Below are 7402 nucleotides of genomic sequence, written 5' to 3' on the forward strand. Positions count from 1 at the left end.
GAAGGAAGGAAGGAAGGAAGGAAAAGGGAGAGAGAAAGCGAGAGAGCACCATGGATTGACATAGTGACTGTCACAATGGGCTTGGATCTGACACAGAGCGTGAAGATGGCACAGGATAGGGCAAGATTCAGATCTGTTGTTCATGGGGTTACCACGAGTTGTGGTTGATGTAACAGCACCTTACAACAACCACATGGCCATGTATACGGTCTGTGTGGCCACTGCAATGGATTGTCAAACCCAGAAGGGAAGTAGAGAGCGTCTTGGGAGGGATGACTGGTATTAGAGATTGGTAAAAAGATTGTAGAATGGACCACCACCACCTCATGGACATCAATTTTGTCCTAATGAGGATTTCCTTTATTCTCCCTGAAGTTGAACAGATCTGATGTTCGATTTCTAGCATTTTACAGCAATATTAAAAAAAAAAATTCTCATTCTTTCTCATGGCTGCATACTATTCCACTGGATGGATGTACCAAATTTATTAAATCACATTTTATTGCTTGTTTGCTAAACAGAAAAACAACATGAAGTACTTTCTGATGACGATCAAAGACTTCAGACTGGATTATACCTCAATATAAAGAAAAGGAAAATATTCACATCTGGACTAATAAGTAACATCATGACAAACAGAGAAAAGCTTGAAGTTGTGAAGGATTTCGTGATTCCACAATCAACATTCGTACAAGCAACAGTCAAACAATGTGCTACATTGGACAAACCTGCTGCCTTTCAAAGTGTCAAAGAGCAAAAATGTCAAGTTGAGCATGAAGGTGTGCCTGACCTGTGATATTCAATTGCTTCAACTGTTTTTGAATGTTGGGCAATAAATAAGGAAGACAGAAGACAAATTGATGTCCTTAAGTTTATGCAAAGAAATTTTAAATTGTGGTGTTGGCTAAGAGTATCGACTATACCACGGACCAAAACAAAGCTATCTTGGAAAAAGCGTGACCAGAGTACTCCTTAGACGTGAGGGTGGCAAGATTTCATCTCATACAATTTGAACATTTTAGCAAGAGGGGCTAGTCCTTGAAGAAAGGCTTGCTTCTGACTAAAGTAAAAGGCAGTGAGAAAGAGGAAGACCCTTAATGAGATGAGTGAACTCAGTGGCTGCAACACAGGGCTGAGGAGCAATAGAGATGGTAAGGATGGTATGGGCTTGGGTGGTATTCTGTTGTGTTGTACATAGAGAGGTTGCTGTGAATCAGGGTCAACTTGATGGCACCTAAAACAACAAGAAGAAATATTTGCAGTGACACTTACATAGGTTATTTTCAGTCTTTAGAGAGCATAACTTTGAACCTGGGTCACTCACCAGAAACCTATGCTGTTGAGTCAGTTCTGACTCATGGCTGACCCTCTACTGGGCTTCCGAGGCTGTGACTTGCACTGGAAAACATTGTTCATCTGTCTCCCTCGAGCAGTTGGTGGACTTGAACCGGCAGAGAGGTACAACTCCCTGGGACTATGTCCCTAAAGACATGTTCCATTGTTTGCATTTTTTTGGTGGCATTTTTGGCTTCTCTTCTGGTATCTCTTTTTTTTCTTTTTGGTGAGAAAAATTTGTATTTAGAATTAGCCAGTTGGACTCAGTTTAGATGATCCCAATTTTGTTGGCAACATCCAAAGCATCATAGTCAGGAGCAAGTCGAACACAGGCCTTCTTCTCTCCATCAGGCCTGATCAAGGTGTTGACCTTGACCACATCAATGTCATAGAGCTTTTTTACAGCTTGTTTAATTTGGTGCTTGTTGGCCTTGACATCCACAATGAACACAAGTGTGTTGTTATCTTCTATTTTCTTCACGGCTGACTCAGTGGTCAGGGGAACTTGATGATGGCAGAGTGGTCACACTTGTTTCTGCTGGGGGCGCTCTTCCCGGGGTATTTGGGCTGCCTTTGGAATCTCAGTGTCTTAGGCTGCCAGAAGGTGGGTGACGTGTGGATCTTTTTTTTTTTTTTTTTGGCTGTCGCTGTCCTTCAAGACGCCTTCTTGGCCTTTAATGCCTTTGCTTTGGCTTCAGTTTTGGGAGGGGCAGGGGCTTCCTTCTTCACTTTCGGCGCCATCTTCATAGAAAGTTGTGTCATGTTTTTAAGGTTTTATTTTATATTTGTTTGCATAAAAATTCATATGCATTGTGTTTCACGGTATTCTTCATTCACATTGTGCTTCATACAATCATTTCCATTCATTGTATTTTATAAAAGTCAGCACCAATGGACTCTTCCCACCATTACCCCATCTTTCCAGATCCCCACTGGATCTTTCCCATTTCCTCTGGTGTCTCCTTTCTATGTCTGGACTCTTGCAATATTTCATTAGACATCAACAACGTTAGTGTAATGTCATCGAATTCCAGGACTGCATTTGTTGCTACAATATGTACTCCCCAAAGTACATCAGAAAGGCAGTCCTATACTTGATCATATATCTAAATGTTTTAAGGACAGCCCATTGCTGATGGGCAATCCCAACAGTAATGCGTTTGAAGGATTTGGGAGGGTTTTTGAGTCTTTTTTAGAGTGTTTATATTGGTTCAGTGGAGTAATTAATATATTGTAGCATTTTCATCAGACAAGTCAACATTCTCAAGATTAAGAAGTCATTTTAGGGGGATAGAGAAAAAAGTGCAACAATGAATGAATGGAAATCCAAAATCTCTGTAAATGTTCATTAAAATTCATAAAATAAAAATTTTAAAAAGAAGTAATTTTAAAGACATACAGAGTTAATGGGAAGATATTTACATAATTTAAGAAAAGACTTAAACAGCTTTTGAAAATACAGCAAAGCAAATACTGCTAAACACTGGCCACTGAGCAAACAATAATTCTGAACGGAAGTCTCCTGGGTGGATGAGGCGGTGCTCGTATGTTAGGCTGCCCTTACATAGATAGAGGGCACTGTGGTTTTTTTCTGTAAACTTTCCTTTTTACTGATTTATATATCCTTGCTGGTGTCCTATCTCCCGAGCCCTTCTAGGCAGAAACACAGACATCTGGTGATGGGTTGGATAAGCTTGTTAGGGACTTATATATACCTCCCTTCTCCTCCACTCCACCCTGCTCAGTCCTGGCATACCAAAGGAGAGATCTGGGCAGAACAGAACCAAATTCCAGATGGCAGATGTATTCTGTCCTCAATCCTTCCACCCAAACCCACGTCTGACGTTGATACTGATCACACTGCTCCTTCCCACGAGCCTCCACGAGGCCACAAAATCCTCCCAGCAGGCTCCAGGCAGCTGCGGGCACCCACCCGTTGATTGGAGCGGGCAGGCATGTTTTTGCCACACCTGGTTTAACTCAGGATGTGCAGCGCTAATAGTGGGATATCAACCCTGATGGCTCAGGTGTTTACTGTAGGAGGGCATGTTGAGTAGAGGGCTAATCAGTGGAGATGGAACCTCAGGTCCCCCACCAAAGGGGAAGTTGGGGTTTTCTCAGGGGATCCTAACTAGGGGCCTTCTGCAGTAGCTGAGGTGGAGAGAACCAGGCAAGAAGGCTTCTAAAGATCCCAGTCAGCCAAGACAAAGCGAGGAGAGGGGTGAGGGGAATGGTTGAGAATGGGTTGGACAAGGAGGCATCTCCACCAACTGGCTGCTATAGGCTGAGCTCAGTGAGGGTCCTTAGTTGAGGAGAGGGAAGAGCAGGGAAGGAGGGGCCCTCTGGACTGGTCCCTTTTTCTCCTTTTCCAGATCTTAATGGTCCACCAGAGCGCTCAGGAATCCCAATGAACAGGTGACTCCAGAGAGGTCCGCTGTCTCCGCAGCCCCTCCCAGACTGACTTCGTGCAGCTGCCCCTGAGGAGCTCAAGGCGGGACTCCTCCTGCACACAGCTCCTCCCATCTCCAATAACAAACTGCCTTGCCTCCAAAGCCCCTTTCCAGAAGAAAGACCAGTTCAATCTACCACATCAATATGGAGAACCGAGTGTGGGAGGCCTACTTGGAAACATCGGTGCTCGGGGAAGTGCAGACGTGGGGGTTGGAGGAGTAGTAGGAAGTTGTAGATGAGTGAAGTGGAGGTTAGGATTGGAGTTTCAGCCTCAGAACCATCACCCACCAAAAACAAGATCAAAAGGGCAACATTAATGCAGGGAGAGAGCCCTGAAGACAGAAAGGGATAGGGAAGGAGGAGTGGAAATCAGAAACACAAGGAGGAGATGGGAAGAATGCTGTAACGATGGGGGCATTGCACCCAAGGTCACGAAACCAATGCATATGAATTATTGAGTGAAAAAGAACTTACTTTGTAAACTTTCACTCAATTTTTTAAAAAAAGGTTGTTTGTGGTTTTTTGGGTTTTTTAAATGACATTTGAAAACCAGCTCCACCAGGGAAGGAACTATCCTGCCTGAGACACAGTGCCAGCAGGGGCATTCCTCATCCAAATCGTACTAACTGAGCATCTACTACGTTGGCAGTCTGAACTCACTCGGTGGTCCTGCAAAAGAAAGGCCTGGCAATCTCCTGTCAGATTTATAGCCAAGAAAATCCTGCAGAGAGTCATGGACTAGCATTGCTTCATGTCTCCCACTGCAAATTAGTTTTATTTTGTTTGCAGTTTTCCCCCTAATAAAACCCCTTTTCATGCTTGCATAGGAAAACCTGGCACATGATGGAGCAGTTCAACACTGTAACACAAGGGGTCACTGTGTGTCAGAATCCACCACATGGCAATGGTTTGGGGGTGGTTTGTTTTTTTTTTAATAAAATTTTTATTTTATACTTGATTACTTACAAAGTACATATAGATTGTTTTTCAAACCAGATCTTTCCCATTTCCCTTACACCCCTTCTCCACCCATCAAATTGTGCCACCCTATGATTAAACAACCCCTCTACACACACCAACACTCATCCTCACCCCTCTGCTCCCCTCTCTGCCCCCTGGATCCTCATACTTGTTCTACAATAATGGTCTTATACAGTATTTGTCCTTGTAGGACTGAGATAGTTCACTTAGCATAATGCTCTCCAGTCCCTGCCAAGTTAGTCATTTACAAAACCATTGTTCCTCCATGCTGTATAGTATTCCATTGTGTGAACATACCATAATTTCTCAATCCATTCCATTGTGGTTGGACAGTTGGGCTGTTTCCATATTCTTGCAATGGTGAATAATTTCCATTTGTGCCTCAGTTCTCATTTTCTTGGGGTGTATTACAAACAGTAAAATAGCTGGGTCATATGTTCAGCTTTAAAAAAAATTTTTTTTTAATTTTTATTAAATTTTAATGAACATTTACAGAGATTTTGGATTTTCATTCATTCATTGTCGCACTATTTTCTCTACCCCCCTCCCCATTAGTTCCTCTTTTTTCTCTTCCCCTTGAAAGTCTGTTTCAATTGTCTCATCGCCACAGTGCTTGTCAAAGCCAGATCTGATTGATCTCCTTTGTCAATGCATCCTTTGCCATTCCCTATCACTCCTCCTTGAGAGAGACTTCACCCTGATTCATAAGGAAAAGGGGACAGCGTGTTCTCTTAGCTACTTCCTGCTGAAAAGGGACGCTGTAGGTTTCAGGGTGAAGATCTTCTTTCACTACTCTTAAGGGCCCCTTTGCCAATAGGAAACACGTACACTATTGTGGAGATTGATTTTGGAATTTAGATGCACTGTTATCAACTGTGCTTAGCCATACATGTTCATATCCTTGAAGATGTATCATGGAACTATTGCAGCCTAGAAGACACAAATTTAACTAACAAGTTAAAAGTACATGAGTCAAAAATTAAAAGCAATAATATTCCAAGTAGAGGTTCTAACAGTGGCACAAATCAAGTTACAGAGGGAAGGTAGTTCTTAAAATAAAAGGTTTATTGACTAGCACTTTGTCTATTATATTATAAAGGTTAGGAACCACAAGATGTAGAGGCTCAACTACGTCATTTATTGTTCTTAAGTCCGGAACAAATTCCATCTACCATTGGGTTGTTTTACATCTTGGAAGTCCGCATGCAAAGCAGAGGTGAAGTAAGGAATTGCTTATGAGGTTTTTCATCAGTTCCAACAACTAAGAAATAGTGAGAATAATTGGGACCTCAGAAGGCTTTTAGGACCAAATAGTAGGCTCTTGTGTCCAGGAGAAAACGAATATACTTACCAGTAATGTTAATGCTCACCCACAGCTCTTCTGGGAGGATCTAAATCATTGAAGCATGTTCAGCTTTTTGAGGAAAGGAATGGGAGTTGTTTTGAGAACTTGCTATGTGTTCTGTTCTAGATGCTGAGGATTTGACACCCGGGAGGTGAGTCTGTGTGTTTTGTGGACTCTGGCATGACAAGAGTGAATAAGTGTGGGTGAATGTATTGTTGTTGTTAGATGCTGTATAACTCACAATGACTCACAGCGGTCCTGTGAACAACAGATCTGAATCGTGCCATCTTCGTGTTCTCTTAGTCCACTGTTACACAAGTCATTGTAAGGACTTTACATTTTATTCTGGATGATTTGGGGATCCATTGACGCAGAGGGGTGGCATGATGTGAACTGTTCCTGAAACATTTTCTGGCTGTTACGCTGAGGACGAGTCCTGGGGGGCAATGAGGGATAGTAGTCTGAAGATCTTGCAACAAAGCACATGAGACACTAGCTTTTCTTGTCTTTATCCAGTGATGTCAGCAACCCCACACTGCCAAGTAGGAGCCTCAGCTTCCTCAAACAAACCGTATCTTCCTTGTTGGCACTGTTCCTTCCTGGATTCCAAAACATTTGCTCTAAAGAGGTCTGGGAGACAAGAATGAGGAACACGTTGAAGAGAGTTATTGTATCAGTTCTCTGGGTGGTGAAAGGGTGTGCAAAGGCTGTCAGTTTAGATTCACCCAGGGAAGCCACAGAATCCAATTCCACAAGGAACAAAATTCCTGTGGAGCACAGAACTCTGGCACACAGGGGTTGGAATCGATTGATAATGGGTTTCTATCAGCTGTTGCTATGGTAATAACATACTACACTAGAAGTCCATTTAGAAAAGGCCATATATAAGGGGGAAAGTCCAATCTGCATTGAAGGCATTGGCCATGCAATAAGCCCCCAGGAATTGATAGAATACCAATTGAAGTGTTTCCTCAAGCAGATGCAACCCCGAACATGTTCGCTCATCCACACCAAGAAATTTGAAAGGCAACTACCTAGTCCACTCACTGGAAGAGGTCCATATTTGTGCTCAGTAAAAAAAAAAGTGTGATATGGTATAATGAGGAAATTATTGAGAAATACCATTAATATCACATGCAAGTAAAATATTGCTAGAGATTATTAAAAAATGGCTGGAAGAGTACATCAGCAGGGAACAGCCAGAAATTCAAGCTGGATCCAGAAGAGGCCATGGCACAAGGGACATCACTGCTGATGTCAGATGAATCTTGACTGAAAGCATAGAATACC

This window comes from Elephantulus edwardii, unplaced genomic scaffold (genome assembly GCF_000299155.1).
Source record: "Elephantulus edwardii isolate Elephantulus edwardi_28Jun2011 unplaced genomic scaffold, EleEdw1.0 scaffold00015, whole genome shotgun sequence".
Lineage (NCBI taxonomy): Eukaryota > Metazoa > Chordata > Mammalia > Macroscelidea > Macroscelididae > Elephantulus > Elephantulus edwardii.